General features: G+C 35.1%; 1 long non-coding RNA gene across 1 annotated transcript in view; it reads left to right on the top strand.

Moving 5' to 3' along the window:
* Nucleotides 1-25,531, top strand: part of LOC144308973 (uncharacterized) — a 99,314-nt gene that overhangs the window by 56,379 nt on the left and 17,404 nt on the right. The window contains exon 2 of the long non-coding RNA XR_013375140.1: nucleotides 17,110-17,161. This is a non-coding gene — a long non-coding RNA (uncharacterized LOC144308973). The remainder of the gene's footprint in view (nucleotides 1-17,109; nucleotides 17,162-25,531) is intronic.

Below are 25,531 nucleotides of genomic sequence, written 5' to 3' on the forward strand. Positions count from 1 at the left end.
TCAACATTTAAATCTTCCTGATATTCTCTAAGAATAGCAGTTTATGATCATAGCTGTAAAATAATCATGCATTGAATGCATCTATATTCCTTGTGACTTTCTAGGCTGTTATATACAAACTCCAGAAGATAAAGATCCAATTAATAATGGAATCTAGGCTTAAAATGGCAGATATAATATGGTTTGTGATGCACTTTATCCTAAACTACAAAAGCAAATTAAAACTCATACATGGAATATAAGAAATAGTGGGGAAGGAGGGGAAACTGAATGGGGAAAAATCAGAGAGGAAGACAAGCCATGAGAGACTCAACTCTGGTAAACAACCTGAGGGTTGCTAAGGGAGAGATGGGGGAGGATGGGATAACTGGGTGATGGGCATTAAGGAGGGCATGTGATGTGATGAGCACTGGGTGTTATGAACAACTGGTGAATTATTGAAAACTACATCTGAAACTAATGATGTAATATATGTTGGAAATTGAATTTAAATTAAAAAAAGAATAAAAAGAAAAGTAAATTAAAATAAGAGGTCCTTTTTAGTGAATAGTTGCCATTTCAGGCACAGTTATTGCACTTCATTGTCTCGAACTCTACTAAAGAGTAGAGAAGTATGTTATAGACATAAATCTGCATAGTTCATATGTTCCTTATTGAAAATGTATATACATTTTATTAAAATGTACATATTTTCTTAAAGTAGAAAATATAAAAAACAGAAACAAAAATATCTAAGAAATATTTACACTCCCTACTATGAATTTCTGTAAAAACACTGGTAACAACAACAACAACAACAACAACAAAACTGGAGACAAATAACAAATATCAAACAAAAAGACAAGAATTCTACCATGCTAATACTTCCTAATGTTATCTGAATAAAGTTTTTTTTAAAGATTTTACTTATTTATTTGAGAGAGAGAGCAAGAGCAAGAGGGATCACAGAGAGAGGAAGAAGCAGACTCCCCACTAAGCAGAGAGTCCAATGTGGGGCTGGATCCCAGGATCCAGGGATCATGACCTGAGTTGAAGTCAAAGGCAAATGCTCAAACTGAGCCACCCAGGCACCCCTGAACAAAAGTTTAGATAAACTAAGTGTACTCTTGGAAAATAGGATATTTGCTATTTTTCTACTTGCTATGTACTTAGTCCACAAAAATAAAAATGGAAAAAACTCAATAATATTGCACATGGTAAAAATAAAATTTACAGTGCATCAGTAATAATATACACTACATGTTAATATCTGTCATGATAAGCCTTTCTGTGCAAGTGTGTGTGAATTTTTCAATTTCTTTTGTAATACACATTCTAAATGAAGAAAACTATAAATTTATTTTTAACTTCTGACTAAGGGACTAGCTCTAGACTTTATTCTGGTATCTATTTACATAGCTATTTACAAACCTAACAATTTGAAATATTCGTTGAAATTGGATCTTAAACTTTGATTATATACATCCTATTGGAAAATGTGAAGTAGCCATTTAGCTTTACAAAGGATGTTCTTCCATAATGGGACAATCACCCCTAGAGTCTGGCCTATTGGCATGATGTGAATATTGTCAAGGGAATGGGTTTACTTGACTAATCACTAGTATGAAGTCCTTCAGATATGGTGTAAAGCAGATTGTACACTACCTTGCACTCCCTGATCAATAGAAAGCAGTCTATCAGGTCCAGCTCCTTGCCCCCAATCTTGCTGCAAAGTCATTGGAGGCTTCATAGGGCTGTGATGGAAGGCAGCAGCCTGTGGCAAAGGAAGGCTGAAGTGGATTGCAGCAGCCTGTGCTGGGAGAGGGCTGTATTGGAGGACAGGCCTGAACTGGTGGAGGGCTGTGGAACAGTGTAATAACCTGAGTCACTGAAGGGCTTTGGCAGAGAGCAATGGTCTGTGCCACAGGAGGGCTACAGCAGCAAGCAGAGGTCTTTGACAGGGATGGGCTGTGGCATAGAGCAGAGATTTCTGCCTGTGAAGGGCTGGAAAGGATCAGAGAAGCTGGCATCCAGCAGGTATCAGAATGGCCCAAGATGAGACATTCTTGAGTGCAGTTGTCAGAGGCTTCTTCCATAGTTGGTTGAACAGTTATCTCTGTAGCTGTTGGAATGGAAAATAAATGATAAAATTTATATTTCCAAGGCATATTTTTATTGGCTACTTAAATCATATTGTTATAGGATAGTAAATTATATATAAATACATCAAAGACTTTCAATATTCTCAAAGTTGGTACTTGATTTGCCAAGATAATTCCTAGGGAAACATGAATAACCAGAAATGGGGTAGATGGGGTCTCATTTTTATAATTAGAACTATAGACTTTGATCTAGTCTCCCAAATGTAGGTATTTTTCATTGTATTTGAATGAATCCAGGGACATTGATCTATATACAAATCAGTTGAAATGTGGTTCCTAACTAACATGAAGAGACGACATAAAAATAAAATGAATGAGAAAAACAGTCATAGAAATACATAATAAATTAACCAATTATAGTTAACCATTTGGTTAAGAATATAATTAACATGAGAGCAAACCTAAGAATAATTTGAAAACATAGTTTATTTAACTGTAAGATATATATTTTAGTTTCAAGAAGGATATATAGCTATAATTATCTCAAAGATAATTGATTTCTGTATTTCTCATTTTCTGAAATCATGATAAACTACAGATCCATAGTACTTAAACTATACTACTTTCTAAAACTCTTTTATAAGGTTTCTGTAAAGTTTTCAGATACCAATAGGTAAGAAATATCAATAAGCATACCACAGAAAGACTAGCAAAATAAAGCTAGAATAGCTATATAAACATAAAATTTGACTTTGGAGTGAGGAATACCATCAGGTATAATGAAGGAAATTACATCATGACGAAAGGTCAATTTTCTAAGAAATAGAAATCCTAAAAGTTAGAAATAGAAATCCAATCTCCTACGAATCCTCAACAGGATAGAATCCAGATACTGTCATTTTCCCATCACATTTAAAATCAAAGAATATAGCATGAAATAGCAGAATCATTACAATTTACTCCATTAGATAATCACGGACTTTATTTATAGAAACTTAAAAACTGTCACTATCATATTGACATTTAAAATACCTTGTATTTTTGCACAATTATTTTTGAGAAGTAGTTGGAAAGATAGAGTTTTATGTATTTTGGGTGATATTCAATAGTGAAAGCAAGCATAGAGTATTTGAACACACATAACTATATAGTAAAACAAAATTTAAAGTCCTAGTCATCAGAAATCTACTCATCTGGTAGCCTTAAATTTTACAACAGAATAAGACATCATAGTTCCAGTAATATTTGCCTATATACGATTAGGAAATCGATACAAAGTCATTTTCACAGGAAGAAGCTATGATTTATGGACATTCTTTTTTTAAGTTTCAATTTATATTCCAGTTAGTTGACATACAGTGCAATGTTAATTTCAGGTGTATTTTATAGTGTTTTAACACTTTCATTCAACACCTGTTGCACATCACAAGGGCACTCCTTAATTCCCATCACTTATTTAACCGACACCCTACCCACTTCCCCTATGGTAACAGTTTGTAATCTACAATAAAGAGTATCTTTCTTGGTTTGCCTGCCTCTCTCTTTGCTTCACTTTCTTAAATTCCACATATGAGTGAAATCATATGGTATTTTTCTTACTCTGCCTGACTTATTTCATTTAGCATAATACTCTCTATCTCAATACATGTCATTATAAAAGGCAAGATTTCATTCTGTATAATGGCTGAGTAATATTCCATTATATATATATATATATATATATATATATATATATATATATATATCACCTCATTTTTATCCATTCATCAGTCCATGAACATTGGAGCTGTTTCCATAATTTGGCTATTGTAGATAATGCTGCTATAAACATCGGGATGCATGTGTAACTTTGAATTAGTATTTTTGAATTCTTTGGGTAATTACCTAGTATTTCAATTGCTGAATTGTGATGTAACTCAATTTTTAACTTTTTGAGGAACCTTCATACTGTTTTCCACAGTGGCTATGCCAGTTTGAATTCCCACCAAAGGTACAAGAGTGTTCCCCTTTCTCTACATCCTCACCAACACTTGTTTCCTGTATTGTTGATTTTAGCCACTAACAGATGTGAATTGATAGCTTGTAGTTTTGATTTGCATTTTCCTGATGATCAGTGATGTTTAACATCTCATGTGTCTTTTGGCCATTTTTTATCTTCTTAGGAAAAATGTATACTCATGTCTTCTGCCCATTTTTACAATTAGATTATTTGATTTGGGGGTGTTGAATTTTAAGTTTTTTATATATTTTGGTTAACCCTTTATCAGATATGTAATTTGCAAATATCTTCTCCCATTTTGCAGGTTGCCTTTTAGTTTTGATTGTTTACTTCACTGAAGTTTTTTTTTTATCATGATGACGTCCAATACTTTAATGTTGCTTTAGTTTCCCTTGCCTTAAGAGACATATATAGAAAGAAGTTGCTACAGCTGATGTCAAAGAGGTTACTTACTGTCTCTTTCTTCCTTTAGAATTTTATGGTTTCAGATCTCACATTTAGTTCTTTAATCCATTTGTAATTTACTTTTGTATATGGTGTAAAAAACTGGTGCAGTTTCATTGTTTGGAATGTAGCTAACAAGTTTTCCCAACACCATTTGTTGAAGAGGCTGTCTTTCCCCCCTTGGATATTCTTTTCTGATTTGTATATTAATTGATCATACAATTGTGGGTTCATTTCTGGGATTTCTCTCCTGTTCCACTGATCTATGTGTATATTTTTTTGCCATACCATATTATTTTGTTTGTACTACAGCATTGAAATACAACTTAAACTGTAAAATTGGTATGTCTCCAGCTTTGCTTTTCTTTTTCAAGGTTTCTTTGGGTATTACACAGTACTGGAATTCCTAGCCTTAGCAATAAGACAACAAAAAGAAATAAATATCATCCAAATTGGTAAGGAGGTAAAACTATTACTATTTGCAAACGACTTGATCCTCAAATTTCAGGATAGCTTGTTCTAGCTATGTGAAAAATGCTGTTGGTTTTTTGATAGAGATGGCACTACATGTGCAGACTGCTTTGGGTACTATAGGCATTTCAACAATATTTCTTTTTTTTTAATATTTCTTATTCCAATCCATAAACATGGGATTTTTTCCATTTATTTGATTCATCTTCAGTTTCTTTCATCAGTGTTTTATACTTTTCAATGAATAGATCTTTCACATCTTTTGTTAGGTTTATTCCTAGATATCTTATGGTTTTGGTGCAATTGTAAATGAGATTCACTGTTTGATTTCTCTTTCTGATACTTCATTATGGGTGTATAAAATGCACCAGATTTCTGCATGCTGATTTTGTATCCCATGATTTTACTGAATTCCTTTATCAATCTAGCAGCTTCTTGGTGGAGTATATGGGCTTTACTATGTCATGTGCAAATACTGATAGTTTGAATTCCTCCTTGCTAGGACTTCCATGAGTATGTTAACACTGGTAAAAGTAGATATCCCTATCTTTTTTCCTGACCATAGAGGAAAATCTCTCAGGTTTTCCCCACTGGGGATGATATTAGCTGTGAGGTTTTCATATATGGCCTTTATTAGGTTGAGATATGTTCCCTCTAATCTACTTTGTTGAGAGCTTTTTATCATAAATGAATATTGTACTTTGTCAAATTATTTTTCTGAATCTATTGAAACAATCATATGGTTCTTCACTGTTCTTTTATTAATGTCATATATCATGTTGATTGAGTCTGAATATTGAACCAACATGCAACCCAGGAATAAATCTCACTTGATCATGTGAATGATTTTTTCAATGTACAGTTGGATTCCATTTGCTAGTATTTTATTGAGAATTTTTTCATCAATGTCCATTAGATATTATGGCCTCTAGTTCTTTTTCTGGGAGGGTTTTGTCTGATTTTGGATAATATTGACCTCATAGAATGAATTTGAAGGTTTTCCTTAGGTTTGTATTTTTTTAACATTTAAAAAGTATAGATATTCACTTTTCCTTAAATGCTGGGTAGAAACCGCCTGTGAAGCCATCAGACCCTGGAGTTTTGTTTCTTGGGAGATCTTTTTTTTTAATTTATTTTTATTGGTGTTCAATTTGCCAACATATAGAATAACACCTAGTGCTCATCCCATCAAGTACCCCCTCAGTGCCCATCATCCAGTAAACCCCACCTCCCGCCCAACTCCCTTTCTACCACCCCTAGTTCGTTTCCCAGAGTTAGGAGTATCTCATGTTCTGGATAACTTTCTGATATTTCCCACTCATTTTTTCTCCTTTCCCCTTTATTCCCTTTCACTATTTTTTATATTCCCCAAATGAATGAGACCATCTAATGTTTGTCCTTCTCCGATTGACATATTTTACTCAGCATAATACCCTCCAGCTCCATCCACATCGAAGAAAATGGTGGGTATTTGTCATTTCAAATGGCTGAGCAATATTCCATTGTATACATAGACCACATCTTCATTACCCATTCATCTTTCAATGGACACCAGGCTCCTTCCACAGTTTGGCTATTGTGGACATTGCAGCTATAAACATCCGGATGCAGGTGTCCGGCGTATCACTGCATCGGTATCTTGGAGTAAGTCCCCAGCAGTGCCATTGCTGGGTCGTAGGGCAGATCTATTTTTAACTCTTTGAGGAACCCCCACACAGTTTTCCAGAGTGGCTACACCAGTTCACACTCCCACCAACAGTGCAAGAGGGTTCCCTTTTCTCCGTATCTTCTCCAACATTGGTTGCTTCCTGCCTTGTTAATTTTCCCCATTCTCACTGGTGTGAGGTGGTATCTCATTGTGGTTTTGATTTGTATTTCCCTGATGGCCAGTGATGTGGATCATTTTCTCATGTGCTTGCTGGCCAGGTCTATGTCTTCGTCTGTGAGATTTTTGTTCATGACTTTTGCCCATTTCAGGATTGGATTGTTTGTTTCTTTTCTATTGAGTTTAATAAGTTCTTTATAGATCTTGGAAACTAGCCCTTTATCTGATACGTCATTTGCAGATATCTTACCCCATTCTCTGGGTGCTTTTAGTTTTGTTGACTGTTTCTTTTGCTTAGCAGAAGCTTATCTTGATGAAGTCCCAATAGTTCATTTTTGCTTTTGTTTCTCTTGCCTTCCTGGATAGGCGGAGGCTGGGAGGACACAGGGCACAAGGATACTCCTACCACCAGGCGGCCCGAGCTGTGCAGATCGGTGCCCTGCGCCCCCGGAGCATCCAAGCTCCTGCAGACTGGAAGCTGCCATAGTCACTGTGGGAGCTGACTATAGAGCTGGAGAGCTAGCCGCTGCCACTGTTGCTGTTCCTCCTGGTGTCACCTTGTACCTGAGACTGAGGGGGGCCAAAAGGGAGCAGGGGCCTCACAGGATAAAGAGCTCCCACTGAGCCGTACACCTAGCAGGGGTCTGGGAAGCTCCCCCAGGTGCACATGCCTGAGAATCAGCACATCAGGCCCCTCCCCCAGAAGACCAGGTGGAAGGACAGGGGAAAAGCAAGTTCTTGACCAAGCAGTGCTGGAACGTTCTAGGGGAAGTCGAGGGAATTACAGTATATAGAATCAGAGGATACCGCTCTTGTTTTTTGTATTGTTTGTCCCCCCCCTTTTTTTCCTCTATCTTTTTCTCCTTGTTCCAGTACACTTGTTCTTGGCCACTCTGCACCGAACAAAAAGACTGGAAGGAAAAACTCACCACAAAATAAAGAATCAGAAACAGGACTCTCTCCCACAGAGTTACAGAATTTAGATTACAGTTCAATGTCAGAAAGCCAATTCAGATAATGATAAAAATACTGGTGGCTCTAGGAAAAAGCATAAAGGATTCAGGAGACTTCATAACAGCAGAATTTAGATCTAATCAGGCCTAAATTAAAAATCAATTGAATGAGATGCAATCCAAACTGGAGGTCCAAATGACGAGGGATAACAAGGTAGAAGAATGAGTGACTGACATAGAAGACAACTTGATGGCAAGGAAGGAAGCTGAGGAAAAAAAGGGGAAAAAATTAAAAGATCACGAGGAAAGATTAAGGGAAATAAATGACAGCCTCAGAAGGAAAAATCTACTTTTAATTGGGGTTCCAGAGGGTGCTGAAAGGGACAGAGAACTAGAAAGTGTATTTGAACAAATCATAGCTGAGAACTTCCCTAACTTGGGAAGAGAAAAAGGCATTCAGATCCAGGATATACAGAGATCCCCACTAAAATCAATAAGAAACATCAACACCTCAAAATTTAATAGCAAAACTTGCAAATTCCACAGATAAAGAGAAGATCATTAAAGCAGTAAGAGACAACAAATCCCCAACCCTTATGGGGCAAAGTATGAGGTAAACATCAGACATATCCACAGAGACCTGGCAGGCCAAAAAGGGCTGGTGGGATATATTCAGGGTCCTAAATGAGAAGACCCTGTAGCCAAGAATACTTTATCCCGCAAAGCTCCCATTCAGAATAGAAGGAGAGATAAAGAGCTTCCAAGATAGGCAGAAACTGAAAGATTATGTGATCACCAAACCAGCTCTGCAAGAAATATTAAGGGGGACTCTGTAAAAGAAAGAGGAAGTCCAAGTAAACAATCCACAAAGACAGGGACAGAATAGATATCATCATGACACTAAATTCATATCATTCAATAGTAACTCTGAATGTGAATGGGCTTAATGATCCTATCAAAAGGCACAGGGTTTCAGACTGGATAAAAAAGCAAGACCCATATCTTTGCTGTCTACAAGAGACTCATTTTAGACATAAGGACACCTACAGCCTGAAAATAAAAGGTTGGAGAACCATTTACCATTCAAATGGTCCTGAAAAGAAAGCAGGTGTAGCCATCCTCATGTCAGATAAATTAAACTTTATCCCAAAGAATGTATTAAGAGATGAACAGGGACACTATATCATACTTAACATACTAGCCAATAGGATCCAACAGACGTATCCAACAAGAGGACCTAACAATCATGAATATTTATGCCCCAAATGTGGGAGCTGCCAAGTATATCAATCAATTAATAACCAAAGTTAAGACACACTTAGTTAATAATACATTTGTACTCGAAGACTTGAATACGGTGCTTTCTACAATAGACAGATATTCTAAACACAACAACTCCAAAGAAACAAGAGCACTAAATGATACACTGGACCAGATGGATTTCACAGATATTTACAGACCTTTACATCCAAACGCAACTGAATACACATTCTTCTCCAGTGCACATGGAACTTTCTCCAGAATACACCACATACTGGATCACAAATCAGGTCTTAACCGATACCAAAAGATTAGGATCGTCCCTGGCATATTCTCAGACCATAATGCTTCGAAACTAGAACTAAATCAGAAGAAGAAGTTTGGAAGGATTTCAAACACGTGGAAGTTAAGGACCATCCTGCTAAAAGATGCAAGAGTCAACCAGGAAATTAGAGAACAATTAAAAAGATTCATGGAAACTAATTACAATAAAGATGCAACCATTCAAAATCTTTGGGATACATCAAAAGCAGTCTTGATGGGGAAATACATCGTAATACAAGCATCCATCCAAAAACTTGAAATAACTCGAATATAAAAGCTAACCTTGCACCTAAAGAATCTGGAGAAGGAACAGCAAATGAAACCCTCACCCAGAAGGATAAGACAGTTAATAAAGATTTGAGCAAAACTCAATGCAATAGAGACCAGAAGAACTGTGGAACAGATCAACAAAACCAGTTGTTTCTGTGAAAAAAAATAATGAGAGGTAAACCATTAGTTAGTCTTACAAAAAGAAAAAAGACTCAAATTCATAAAATCATGAATGAAAAAGAAGAGATCACCACCCATACCAGGGAAATACAAACGATTTTAAAAAGTCATCATGAGCAGCTATACGCCAATAAATTAGGCAATCTAAAAAAAAATGGACTCATTTCTGGAAAACCACAAACTATCAAAACTGGAAAAGGAAGAAATAGAAAACCTGAACAGGCCTATAACCAGGGGGAAATTGAAGCAGTCATCAAAAAATTCCCAAGACACAAAAGTCCAGGGCCAGATGGCTTCCCAGGGGAATTCTATCAAATGTTTAAAGACGAAACCATACCTATTCTACTAAAGCTATTAGGAAAGATAGAAAGAGATGGAATACTTCCAAACTCATTCTATGAGGCCAGCATCACCTTAATTCCAAAACCAAACACCCCATCAAAAAGGAGAATTATAGACCAATATCCCTGATGAACATGGATGCAAAAATTCTCAACAAGGTAGTAGCCAATAGGATCCAACAGTAGATTAAGATTATTCACCTTGACTAAGTGTGATTTATCCCTGGGATGCAAGGCTGGTTCAACATCAAAAAGCAATGTGATCGATCATATCAGCAAGAGAAAAATCAAGAACCATATGATCCTCTCAATAGATGCAGAGAAAGCATTTGACAAAATACAGCATCCATTCCTGATCAAAACTCTTCAGAGTGTAGGGATAGAGGAAACATTCCTCAGCATCCTAAAAGCCATCTACAAAAATCCCACAGCAAATATCATTCTCAATGGCGAAGCACTGGGAGCCTTTCCCCTAAGATCAGGAACAAGACAGGGATGTCCACTCTCATCATTGCTTTTCATCAAAGTACTAGAAGTCCTAGCTTCAGCATTCAGGCAACAAAAAGTTATAAAAGCCATTCAAATTGGCAAAGAAAAAGTCAAACTCTCCCTCTTCGCTGATGACATGATACTTTACATAGAAAACCCAAAAGACTCCACCCCAAGATTGCTAGAACTCATACAGCAATTCGGCAGTGTGGCAGGATACAAAATCAATGCCCAGAAATCAGTGGCATTTCTATACACTAAGAATGAGACTGAAGAAAGAGAAATTAAGGAGTCAATCCCATTTACAATTGCACCCAAAAGCATAAGATACGTAGGAATAAACCTAACCAAAGAGGTAAAGGATCTATACTCCAAAAACTACAGAACACTTCTGAAAGAAACTGAGGAAGACAAAAGAGATGGAAAAATAGTCCATGCTCATGAATTGGAAGAATTAATATTGTGAAAATGCCAGTGTTACCCAGAGCAATTTACACATTTAATGTAATCCCTATAAAAATACTATGAACTTTTGTCAGAGAATTGGAAGAAATCATCTTAAGATTTGTGTGGAATCAGAAAAGGCCCCAAAAAGCCAGGGGGAATTGAAAAAGAAAACCATAGCTGGGGGCATCACAATGCCAGACTTCAGGTTGTACTACAAAGCCGTGGTCATCAAGACAGTGTGGTACTGGCACAAAAACAGACACATAGATCAGTGGAACAGAATAGAGAATCCAGAAGTGGACCCTCAACTTTATGGTCAACTAATATTCGACAAAGGAGGAAAGACTATCCACTGGAAAAAAGACAGTCTGTTCAATAAATGGTGCTGGGAAAATTGGACATCCACATGCAGAAGAATGAAACTAGACCACTGTCTTTCACCATACACAAAGATAAACTCAAAATGGATGAAAGATCTAAATGTGATACAAGATTCCATCAAAATTCTAGAGAAGAACACAGGCAACACCCTTTTTGAACTTGGCCACAGCATCTTCTTGCAATATACATTCATGAAGGCAAAAGAAAAAAAAGCAAAAATGAATTATTGGGACTTCATCAAGATAAGAAGCTTCTGCTAAGCAAAAGAAATAGTCATCAAATCTGAAAATCAACCTACAGAATGGGAGAAGATATTTGCAAATGATGTATCAGATAAAGGGCTAGTATCCACGATCTATAAAGAACTTATTAAACTCAACAAAATGAAACAAACAATCCAATTCTGAAATGGGCAAAAGACATGAACAGAAATTTCACCGAGGAAGACATAATCATGGCAAGCACATGAGAAAATGCTCTGCATCACTTGCCATCAGGGAAATACAAATCAAAACCACAATGAGATACCACCTCACACCGGTGAGAATGGGGAAAATTAACAAGACAGGAAACCACAAATGTTGGAGAGGATGCGGAGAAAAGGGAACCCTCTTACACTGTTGGTGGGAATGTGAACTGGTGTAGCCACTCTGGAAAATTGTGTGGAGGTTCCTTAAAGAGTTAAAAATAGATCTCCCTATGACCCAGCAATTGCACTGCTGGGGATTTACCCCAAAGATACAGATGCAGTGAATCGCTGGGACACCTGCACCCCGATGTTTATAGCAGCAATGGCCACGATAGCCAAACTGTGGAAGGAGCCTCGGTGTCCCTCGAAAGATGAATGGATAAAGATGTGGTTTATGTATACAAGGGAATATTACTCAGCCATTAGAAATGACAAATGCCCACCATTTGCTTCAATGTGGATGGAACCGGTGGGTATTATCCTAAGTGAAATAAGTCAATCGGAAAAGGATAAATATTATATGGTCTCATTCATTTTGGGAATATAAAAATTAGTGAAAGGGATTACAGGGAAAGAAGAGAGGATGAGTGAACGTTTCAGTGAGGGTAACAAAACATGAGAGACCCCTAACCTTGGGCAACAAAAAAAGATTAGTGGAACGGGATGTGAGTGCGGGATTTGGGTGACTGCGTGATGGGCACTGAGGGAGGCACTTGGTGGGATGAACAATGAGTGTTATGCTAAATGCTGGCAAATTGAACTCCAATATAAAAATTTAAAAAAAATAAATTCAATAAGGAAAAGAAAAACAGTTGAGAGGTCCCTGGGTATTTCAGTGATTGAGCATCTGCCTTTGGCTCAGGTCCTGATCCCAATGTCCTGGGATGGAATCCTGCATCAGGCTCTCCTGCATGGAGCCTGATTCTCCCTCTTGGGTGTCTCTGCCTCTCTCATTAATCAAAAAAATAAAACCTTAAAAAATAGAACTAAAATGTAGTTAGGTCAAAATTAAAAATGCCGTTACCAAGATGCAGTCCCAAGTGAAGGCCATAAGAACAAGGATGAGTTAAGTAGAATAGCAAATCAGTGATATAGAAAATAAAATTATGGAAAACAATGAAGCTAAAAGAAAGGTAAAGAAAACTATTATGTCAGGAAGGTAGACCTAGGGAGTAGAGTGATTCCATAAAATGAAATAATATCCATATTATTGGAGTACCTTAAGAAAAAGAGTGGAAACCAGGGTCAGAAGGTTTATTGGAGCAAATTATTGATAACCTCTCTAATATGGGGAAGAAAACAAGACCAAGAGGCACAGAGAACTCCCCTCAACACCATGACATATTATAATGAAACTGGAATTTAGAAGAATAAAGACAAAAATCCTCAAAGCTGCTCAGGACACGTGGTCCTTAGCTAACAACAGGGGTAGATACACATAGTTATGACAGAAGATCTGTCCACAGAAATATGGCAGTCCAGAAAGGAGTGACATGATATATTCAATGTGCTAAATGGAAAAAATATACAGGCAAGAATACTTTATCCATTAAGACCATCATTCAGAATAGAAGGAGATAAAGAGTTTCAAAAACACAAAAACTATAGTTTATAACACTAAACCAGGCCTACAAAGAATATTAAAGGGGACTCTTTGCATGGAAAGAGGGACCAAAAGTAACAAAGACCAGAAAGGAAAAGAGGCATTCTATAGGAACAGAAAGTTCACAGGTAATACAATGGCACTAAATTCATATCTTTCAATGATCTCTGATTATAAAGGGACTAAAAGCTCCAATCAAAAGACATACAATATCAGAATGGATAAAAAAAATCTCATCGGTATGCTGCTTACAAGAGACTGATTTCAAACCCAAAGACACATTTACATTGAAAGTGAGGAGGTGGACAAACACCTATCATTCTAAAGGACATAGAGAAAGCTGAATCTTATATCAGACAAAGTATATATGAAATCAAAGACTGTAATAAGAGATGAAGGACACTATACCATAATAAAGGAATCTATCCAACAAGAATATTTAACAATGGAAATATTTTTAAAAAGATTTTATTTATTTATTCATGATAGACACACACAGAGAGAGGCAGAGGGAGAAGCAGGCCCCATGCAGGGAGCCTGATGTGGGACTCGATCCCGGGACTCCAGGATCATGCCTGGACTGAAGGCAGGCGCCAAACTGATGAGCCACCTAGGGATCCCCTACAATGGTAAATATTTATGGGAGCAGCCAAATATATAAATCAATTAAAAATAAAATTAAAGAAAATCATTTATAATATTATAATATATTATAATATAATTAATTATTAATATATTATAATATAATTATAAAATATATTATAATATAATATATTAATACTCCACTCACACTAATGTACAGATCATTGAAGCAGAAGATCAACAAGCAAACATGTGCATTGAATGATGCACTAAATCAGATGAACTTCACAGATATATTCAAAGAATTTTATCCTATAGCTGTAGAATACACATGTTTTTTGACTGCTCAAGGAACATTCTCCACAATAGATCACATACAGGGTAACATATCAGGACTCAAAATATACAAGAAAATTGAAATCATACCATGGATATTTTTAGACCACAATGCTATGAAACTTGAAGTCAATCACAAGAAATAAATTTGGAAGGACCACAAATACATGGAGGTTAAATAACATCTTACTAAAGAATGAATGGGTCAACCAGGAAATTAGAGAAGAAATAAAGAAAATACATGGAAGCAAATGAAAATGAAGCGATAACAGTTCAAAATCTTTGGAATGTGGCAATGGCAGTCCTAAGAAGGAAGCTTATAGCAATAGAAGCCTTCCTCAAGAAGAAAAATCTCAAAATACAACTTAAACTTACATCTAAAGGAGTTGGGGAAAGAACAGCAAATAAACCTAAAATCCAGCAGAAGAAAAATAATAAAGATAAAAACAGAAATCAACGATATAGAAATAGAGAAAAAAGTAGAACAGATCAATGAAACTAGGAGCTGGAAAAAAAAAACTAGGAGCTGATTGTCTCAAAAAATTAAAAAGACTGATAAACCCCTAGCTAGACTTATTAAAAAGAAAGGAGAAAGGACCAAATTAATAAAATCATGAATGAAAGAGGAGAGATCACAAGTAACACTAAGGAAATATGAACAATTATAAGAGAATATTATAAACAATTATATGCCAAAAAAATTAGAAGTGGTATTAAGTATATGTGCTCTGGTCTGTTTCTGAAATTAGACCTCATGCCACTTCTACCAGAACTGAGGCCCTACAAAACTCTGGTTGGGAGATGTGACTTGGAGAAGGTTTTGCACTTATCTATTTGGTATGGACCTGCAGTGCTGGGACCGAGGAAAGATTGACTAAGAAGGGCAGTCCTGCCAAAGCATGGGAGGTAGGGCTTGGTGTAAACAAGTTAGGCAGCCAGTGTTCATACGGAGTTACTTCCTGCATGTTCATCTGTATTTATACTGAGATGAGTGCATGTGTGTGTGTTGGGGGGGATGGAAATGGCGTCACCCAGCTCCTCTGTTGCAGGAGAGGTATTTCCTTGGACACTATCTGTCATGGTGAATATATGAGAAGAACAAATAATCTCTGCTTTCTGTGCCCCCCAACACTGTAAAGATTTTTATTTTCATGTTGTGTGAACTGGGGTTGTTTGCTTGCCTTCTCTTCAGGAGAAGGGCAATGCCCTCTGGACTCTATTCCAGCCAAGGCTCCCAAATTTAAGACTTCAACTCCACTTATTGCAAGAACTCAACAAATTCAGGTCCCCTCATTTCCCAAGCCAATGGCTCTGGGGTAGCATTCCTCTTGTATGTTCTACTGTGTGATTCCCTTTTTCTGGTATTTCTCCATGACAATGGCTCCCTACCCTATACAGCACCTATAATCCATTTCTCCCCTAAACCAGGTCTCCACACTTCCAAACCTTCTTTAATGAGAACTTCTCTCCCTTTATTTTTATTATTTTTTAAGATTGTGTTTATTTATTCATGAGAGACACAGAAGGAGAGACAGTCATAGACAGAGGGAGAGCAGACTCCCTGAAGCAGGACTCGATACCTGGGATCACGACCTGAGCTGAAGGCAGATGCTCAACCACTAGGCCACTTGGGCATCATGACCTTCTCTCCCTTTAGTTGTGGAGTTTGTTCTTCCAGTCAATAACTGGAGTATTTAGGATGATTTGCTATTTATCTAGTTGTGTTCAATGGGACGAAATGAGCCTGGGGTCCTCCTACTCCACCATCATCTTCCTCTCTCCTATGTCATTCATTTTATTTTAAATAGCTTTATTTCTTCCATAATTCACATACCCTAAAATTCACCAAAAGTGAACAGTTCAATAGTTTTTAGTATATTCGCAGAATTTTGCAACTATCACCACAGCCAATTTTGAGACATCCTTATCACACTAAATGAAAAACCTGATATATATTAGCAGTCACTGCCCATTTGTCACCCCAAATTTACATTCCTAAGCAACCATTAATCTATGTTTTTCTTCTATAAATTTGCCTATTCTGGACATGTAGTATAAATGGAATTCTTTAAATGAAGTATTTTGTGACTGACATTTTCCATTTAGCATAAGGTTTTTGAGTCTTATCTAGGTGGTAGCATCTATTAATACTTATTTTTTATTGCTAAAGATTATACTTTGTAGGTCTATAACACATTTTATTTCTTTATTCATTCATTGGTCAATGGACATTTGAGTTGTTTCCACATTTTGGTTAAATGCTATTATGAACATCTATGTAAACATTTTTGCCTTATTTGTCTGGGGGCCGTACATACACAATTGGAGTTGCTGGATCATATGACAACTCTATGTTTAACTTCTGAGGAACTGTCAAACTTTTTTAAAAATAGGCTGCACAATTTTCATTACCACCAGCGATATATGAATATTGCAATTTCTCTACTTTCTTCAAAATTTCAGCATGGATTTCAATAGGGATTGTGTCTAATTTGAAAATCAATTTGTGAATTACTGTACTTTAATAATATTAAGTCTTCCAATCTCTGAACATGGGATGTTTTTCAACTTATTTATATTTTAATTTTTAAAGAATTTTATTAATTTTTAAAATTGTCTTAGTATACTTAACATTAGTGTTGTATTCATTTCAGGTGTACAATATAGTGATTCAACGATTCCATACATTACTCAGTGCTCATCATGGTAAGTGTACTCCTATCATCAAATGTAATCAAACGTATCTCCATCACCTACTTCACCCATCCACTCATACACCTCCCCTCTGGTAATCATCAATTTGTTCTCTATAGCTAAGCGTCTGTTTCTTGCTTTGCTTCTCTCTCTTGTTCCTCCTTTGCTCATTTGTTTTGTTTCTTAAATTACACATGAGTGAAATCATATGGTATTTGTCTTCCTCTGACATTTTTCACTTAGCATTTTACTCTCTACCTCTGTCCATGTTGTTGTAAATGACAAGACTTCATTCTTTTTTAGAAAAGATTTATTTATTTGAGAGAGAGAGAGAGAGAACAGAGTGAGGGGCACAGGGAAAGGGAGAAAGAAAGAAGCAGACTCCACATTGAGCATGGAGACTGACACAGGGCTCAATCTCATGGCCCTGAGATCATGACCTGAGCCAAAATCAATAGACATTCAACCAACTAAGCCACCCAGGCACTCCAGGATTTCTTTCTGTATTATGTCTGAATAATATTCCATTATATATATGAAAATCACATTATACATATAAAATCACATCTTCCTTATCCAATGGACACGTGACCTGCTTCCATAGTTTGGCTATTGTAAATAATGCTTCTCTCAAACCCTTCATTAGGGTTTATACAATAAGATCCTATCAAATAAGTGTTTTTGTTTTCTTTGGTTAAATATCCAGTAGTGTGATTACTGGGTCATAGGTAGTTGTATTTTTACTTTTTTGAGGAAACTCCATACTGTTTTCCAATGTGGCTGCAAATGTGCATTTATACCAACAGTGCACAAGTCCACATCCTCACCAACATATGTTGTTTCTTTTGTTTTTTATTTTAGCCATTCTGATGGGTTGGAAGTGGTATTTCACTGTCTTTTTGATTTGCATTTCCCTGATGGTGAGTGATGTTGACCATCTGTATGTCTTCTTTGGAAAAAATGTCTGTTCAGGTCCTCTGCTCGTTTTCAAATCAGATCGTTATTTGCTGTTGATTTGTTTAAGTTCTTTATGTATTTTGGATATTAACCCCTTGTGGGATATACCATTTACAAATACCTTCCCCATTTTAGTAGGTTGCCCTTTGGTTTTGTTGATAGTTTCCTTTGTGGCACAAAAGCTGTGTATTTTACACATAGTCCCAAAAGTTTATTTTTGATTTTCTTTCCTTTGCCTTAGGAGACATATGTAGAAAAAATGTCACTAAGGTTGATGTCAGAGAAATTACTGCCTCTGTCCTTTTCTAGGGTTTTTATGGTTTTAGGTCTTGCATTTAGGTCTTTAACCACTTTTGAATATATTTTTATGTATGGTATTACTAAGTGGTTCTCTTCCATTCTTTCATGTGTAGGTGCCGTTTTCCCAGTACCATTTATTGAAGAGACTATCTTTTCTTCATTGTATATTTGCCCCTTTTTTTCATAGTTTAATTGACCATATAAATGTGGGTTTACTTCTGTGCTCTCTATTATGTTCCATTGATCTATGTTTCTGCTAGTACCATACTATTTTGATTACTACAGATTTGTGGTTTATCCTGAAATTTCAAATTGTGATATCTCTGGCTTTGATTTTCCTTTTTCCAGATTGCTTTGCCTCTTTGGGTTCTTTTGTGGTTCCATACTATTTTTAGGATTCTTTGTTTTAGCTATATGAAAAATGATGTCGTTATTTTGATAAGAGTTACAGTGAATTTGTACATGACTTTGGAGAATATGGACATTTTAACAATATTAATTCTTCTAATTCATGAGCATGGGATATCTTTGTATTTGCATTGCCTTCAGATAATTTCATCGATGTTTTATAGTGTTCAGAGTACATGTCTTCCACCTCTTTGGCTAAGTTTATTCCTAGGTAGGGGCAAATGCGTGGCTCCATTGGTTAAGTGTCTACCTTCAGCTCAGGTCGTGATTTCAGGGTCCTGAGATTTAGCCATGCGTTGGGCTCCCTGTTCAGTGGGGAGCCTGTTTCTCCCTCTACCTCTGTAGCTCCCCTTTCTTGTGCTCTCTCTCAAATAAATAATAAAAGAGTATCTTTAAAAATTATTCCTAGGTATTTCATCTTTTTGGTGTGCTTGTAAATGAAATAGTTTTCTTAATTTCGCTCTCTGCTAATGTCATTAGCATTTAGAAACACTACTGATTTTGTTTCCTGCAAATTTAGTCCATTTATTACTTCTATTAGGTTTTCAGTATGGAGTCTTTAGAAATTTCTATGTATAGTATCATGACATAATCATTTAGATGGACAGATAATATTTCACATAAAATACTTCCCCCAAAATCTGATAAAGCAATGTAATATTGTTACTTTAATGATATTTTACTATAAAATATAGGTAATTCAATACAACTTTAGAGCTTCTCTCAAAAATTCACCTAGACAATAGCCCACAATTTATTTTGCATTTTATCACTTAACTAATTGATTTGTGATGAATAAAAGACAACATTAATACTAATTGAATACAGCCTTTATCAAATTGGTCCAAAGTTTTAACAATAAATAACCAGAAATTCATTAATATTATTTGCCCTAAAATAACTTTTTTAAGTAAGGATTATTGCTATAGTTAGTAACAGTTATGATTTACAAAAACAACAACTACTTACCAGCTACAGTAAGATGAAATCATATATTCAGAGCTACTAAATGTGATTATTTTACCCAATTTGGTAGACAGCAGAGTGTCCACAATATGTGTGTTTGTGTACAATTTATGAATAAACAATGTGTTTAGCTAAATGTTTCTTTTTTATTATTTATTATTTTTTTTAGCTAAATGTTTCTTTTTTAAAAAAGGTTTTATTGGGATGCCTGGGTGGTTCAGCAGTTTAGCACTTTAAAATCTTTTAAAAAAAGGTTTTATTTATTTATTCATGACAGAGAGAGAGAGAGGCAGAGACACGGGCAGAGGAAGAAACAGGCTCCATGCAAGAAGCCTGATGCGGGACTCGTTTCCAGGACTCTGGGATCAGGCCCTGAACCAAAGGCAGACGCTCAACCGCTGAGCCACTTAGGCATCCCTAGCTAAATGTTTCTAAAGTTAGTAATTCAAAATAATTTGGTTAAAATCCTGGTTTTTTAATCCTAGTTTTAATTAAAATAATTTTTTCATAAACTTCATTGTTCTATATCTAGGTACATAAAAATCTACAGACTACTAGTGAATAGTAAATAATTTCACAGGAAACTGAATTGCCATTAATATTCTAAGTGCTTCTATTTAAAAGTTGGTCAAATATTGCTTTAATCATGTTTTCTTTAATGGACTATACAGTATCCCTTAATAGTATCAATGCCATTTAATTAGCTTAAACAACTATTTTCCAAAGAAATAGTATGAAATAAGCAGATTAACTCAGTGAAAGTTCATAATAACGTGTTATGAACTACTGGAGCCCAAATTAATTACAGTTAGATAACGTTCTCTGAAGGCTTCTATAAGGCATTAATGACATTCAACTTTGAAGAAATCAATATTCTTCTTGGGAAGTATATTATTTTTGCATAGCACCAAATAATGTTGTTGACATCACAGTAGTCTACCATAGGAAAAATGTTATGTAGTCATAGTGTTGATTAATTTATCAAGTTAAAAAGCAAATCAAAGTTATTATTTAAATGATGGCCAAAAATGTTGTAAATATGCACCATCAATCAAGTATGCTGGGAAAATGGAATATATAGCAAGGAAATAAAATTACCTACCCACAAATAAAATATTGCTGAGACAATTCCCTCCATATCTTTCTTTGGAAATCACTTACAAGAAAACTGTTGCTATCTGAAGTTGTTGGGGAGTGAGGAAAAACAACAGAATATTGAGACCTATTTTAAGTCAATGAAGTTAGAGTGCAATTTATCTATTTTTTTCTCAGAGAGAAAATGTGCTCTTATGAGGTTAAACGAGTTCATTTAAGCTTCTATTCCTCCATTCCAAATGCTTACAGTTTTTGACCTTTAAGTTGCTTCTAATAACTATTAAACTATTTATTAAATTGACTGATATAGAATATGTGTTTCAAGAAATTAAGGAGCAAATTCCAGTCATTTAAAATTCAGATGTCAAATTCACAGATGTGATTAAGTGTGCTTTGGTGATGCTCCCTATCATTCTTTAACCTTTCTCAATTTGAAGACAAATGCGTATTTCATAGACATTCCCCTTAGTGGCCTCCCAAAGCTGAATTGTTCGTTATACAAAAATCAGCAAACTACTCCTTTTAATATATCTGTTAATCTCTAACAGCAAATTCATATATAGAGATCTTATATAGATTTTTGATTAGTATTTAAAGAGGAACTTTGATGGAAAAAATGAGATATTACTGTCAATTTGTTTCGGTATTTCTTTTTCATTTTTTCTTTTTTTTTTTTTTTTGCCCCTTCAGTAGCTTTCTTTGTTGTTCTTGTTGTTGTTGTTTAATTTTTTTATTGAAGTTCAATTTGCCAAGATATAGCATAACACCCAATGCTCATCCCATCAAGTGCCCCCCTCAGTGCCCATCACCCAGTCACCCCAACCCCCCACCCATCTCCCTTTCCACCACCCCTAGTTCATTTCCCAGAGTTAGATGTCTCTCATGTTCTGTCTCCCTTTCTGATATTTCCCACTCATTTTTTCTCCTTTCCCCTTTATTCCCTTTCACAATTTTTTATATTCCCCAAATGAATGAGACCATATAATTTTTGTCCTTCTTCGATTGACTCACTTCACTCAGCATAATACCCTCCAGTTCCATCCACGTTGAAGCAAATGGTGGGTATTTGTCATTTCTAATGGCTGAGTAATATTCCGTTGTATACATAGATCACGTCTTCTTTATCCATTATCTTTCGATGGACACCGAGGCTCCTTCCACAGTTTGGCTCTTGTGGACATTGCTGCTATAAACATTGGGGCTAATTGCACCATTGAAGATATGCAATGTTTCATTTTAATGGAAATATCAGGTTGTAACTGATGCATTCATTTCAGAAGTTTTATTGTTTTGAATAATTTATCATTTAGTTTCTCCAAGCCAATAACTGAGAAATATACAACTTGCATAATGGGTTGACATTTTAAAGTTTGGTTTAATGTAGTCCAAATGAACAGTAAAATAATTTGAAATGTTTACTCTAGATCTTAACTTTTTATTTAGTGTTTTGTGTGACTTAAAGTTCTACTAATATTGTTAAATCTAATCTGTTGTAAATTGATAGCTTCAATTTAATCACTCTAGGCAATCTAGCTAGGGCAGCAAAACGATATACTAGAAACAGATGTCATGAATGATCCTATTTATAGTCAACATCTCTTCAATTTCTATTGGAAGTTTTTGAGAATAAATTGAGTGAACTAATCATTCCCCAAATATGAATTTGGGGCATAAATGGGTAGGCTAATATCTGGAGTTTGGTGGGGTGGTAGAGCTTACTGTGAAAATATCATTAGAGTTGGCTCTTTTATAGCTACAAATATAGCTGTACTTTTTGTTAATAAATCTTATTTATTCTACACCAGACCTTTAATTCATGGTTCCATAATCATATTTCAGTTTTAATTTTTAGCTTTTCAAAGTTTTGTTCTGCTATATATAGCAAAAATAACTAAATTACTTACCTTGCTTAACAAAAAAACAGGATTCAAATTTGGCAAATTCTTAATATTAACAACCTAGGATTGCATTTAGAATAAAATGATGGGAGAAGCAAGTTCTCATACAATGAAATAAACTTTCCATAGTTTTTCATATTTTAAGACACTGCATATACATGAACACATAGCTCATGATATCAACAAGCATCAAATAATGAAAAGCAACTTTTGTTTACTGTATCATTTCTGATTAATCAATAAGTGTAGCACTTTCTATGTTATCAAGTCTTTAGAACCTCAGGGAACTACAGTGACACAACTTTACACTGGTTCAGTTAACAATCTCCACTAAGAAAAATCTGTCTTTACCCTTTAAAAGTACTATTTATGAAAATAGCAATTCAGGCATGGTAAAAGAAAAAATAATCCTCTGAATTACCTCACAAGCTAAGGATAATGCAATGGATAATATTATCAAATAAATTTTGTTTTATATCTATTTGAAATAATTAAAACTGGTGTGTTAATATGAATTGATATGCTTTAATAAAATGAATTATGATAGCTTTAATTTCAAAATTCCATGACATATTATTCTGCACTGTGTAATTGTAAAATATATTTAAATAACCAAATCTATCCAAAATTAAAGAATGGACATACTTTTACTTATACTATCCTTTTATATTTTATAATTTTATGGGCATGGCTGAGATAAAGGACACACCTTTGATGAAGATATGATGGCAATTTGGTGCAAAACATTATCATGCTAGGAATGCTGGGATAGAAAGTATACTCCAAAAGCATTATTTGTATTTGGCTTTTGAAATTAGAAAGTCAATATTTTGTTGTATATTCGGGGAGCATTTTTTATTACCGTTTGAAAGTTTGAGAGACTGAACTTAGCATTTACCAAAGTTCACAGCAAAACAAGGTCACTGCCTTTAGTCTGACTTTCGACTTTTTTTTAGTTTAATGGAATATCTTTCAGGGTACAGATTCTCCTTTTGCAACATGGATAAAGTGCTTTTTGGTCTATGGCCATAGACACTATGAAAAACAAATAAATGTCACCAATGCTATTCATCTAATGATTTTGGCCCATTTGTGCTAATGAAGTGGGCTTGATAATAACTATAGATAGCTATTATATAAAGCGGGAGACCTGTATTTATTTAAATTAGGAAAACTGGAACATGGATGCCATGTGCTAGAACTCATTTGGCTAAATTTTTAGACATTAATTTTACCATATCCTGCTCTTTTGACTGTACCTCACAAGAAATATAAAAATGTTCTCTCCATTTAAAAATAATGCTACCATTATAAACTTCCCCTTTTATAAGTTCTGAATTTCTTGCCAGCATGTTAGACCCTCCAAATAATAAGTTGTTTTAGAATCCTGAATGATTAATAATTATCAATTTTATTTATTAGTAAAGGCCATTTTAGTTAAATATGTTAACACATGTTATTTCAGAAACATAAACGTGTCAATTGACACAAAATCATTCATGATATTCTAGTGATTCTTTTTGGAAAACATTAGTTCACAAATCACTATCAATTACTTATTGAATAATTGTATTTGGCCCAAACAAGTTATCATTGGTGAATAAAGAGATTTATAATCAATTAAGTATAATGTAATTTTAAAAATATGCTCTTTTAATAAGTCTTACAACACTTTCTACATTGTAGATATCCTTGGCTTTGACATACAGAATACAAAATATAATAATAAAATATATTCAAAGATCCTGAAAAAGGACAATTTCATGCTAATTAAAAAACAAACTTTGGGGCACCTTGTGTGGCTCAGTGGTTGAGATTCTGCCTTTGTAGACAATATTTATTTATTATTCCATGTGTCTTCTTCAATTTCTTTCATAAGTTTTTTATAGTTTTCAGCACACAGATCTTTTGTCTCTTTGGTTAGGTTTATTCCTAGGAATCTAATGGTTTTAGGTGCAGTTGTAAATAGGATCAATTCCTTGATTTCTCTATTTGACACATTGTTTCTGTAGAGAAATGCAAAAGATTTCTGTATCCTGATTCTATAATCTTTGTCTTTGTTGAATTCATGAATCAGTTCTAGCAATATTTTTGGTGGAGTCTTTAAGATTTTCTTGCTTAGAATATCATGTCATCTGTGAAGAGTGAAAGTTTGACTTCTTCCTTGCCAATTTGGTTGACATTTATTTCTTTTTGTTGTCTTTTTTTTTTTATGAGGCTAGGACTTCCAGTACTATATTGAACAACAGTGGTGAGAATGGACATCCCTGTCATGTTCCTGACCTTAGGGGAAAAGCTCTCAGTTTTTCCCCATTAAGGATATTAGCTGGGGGTCTTTCATATATGGCCTTTATGACATTGAGTTCTGTTCCATCTATCCCTACATGGTGGAGCACTTTTATCAAGAAAACATGCTGTATTTATTCAAATGCTTTTTTCTGCATTTTACTAATGTGGTGTATCACATTGATTGTTTTGTGGATAATGAACCATCCCTGAAGCCCAGGAATAAATCCCACTTGGTTTTTATATACTGTTCGTTGGATTCCATTAGCTAATATCTTGTTGAGAATTTTTTCATCTGTGTTCATCAGGGATATTGGTCTTAGTTTTCCTTTTAGTGAGGTCTTTTTCTGCTTTTGGAATTAAGGTAATGTTGAAAGTTTTCCTATTTCTGTTTTTTTTTTCCAATAGCTTCAGCAGAATAGGTATTAATTCTTCTTTAAATATTTGGTAGAATTCCCCTGGGAAGCCATCT

This window comes from Canis aureus, chromosome X (genome assembly GCF_053574225.1).
Source record: "Canis aureus isolate CA01 chromosome X, VMU_Caureus_v.1.0, whole genome shotgun sequence".
NCBI lineage: Eukaryota > Metazoa > Chordata > Mammalia > Carnivora > Canidae > Canis > Canis aureus.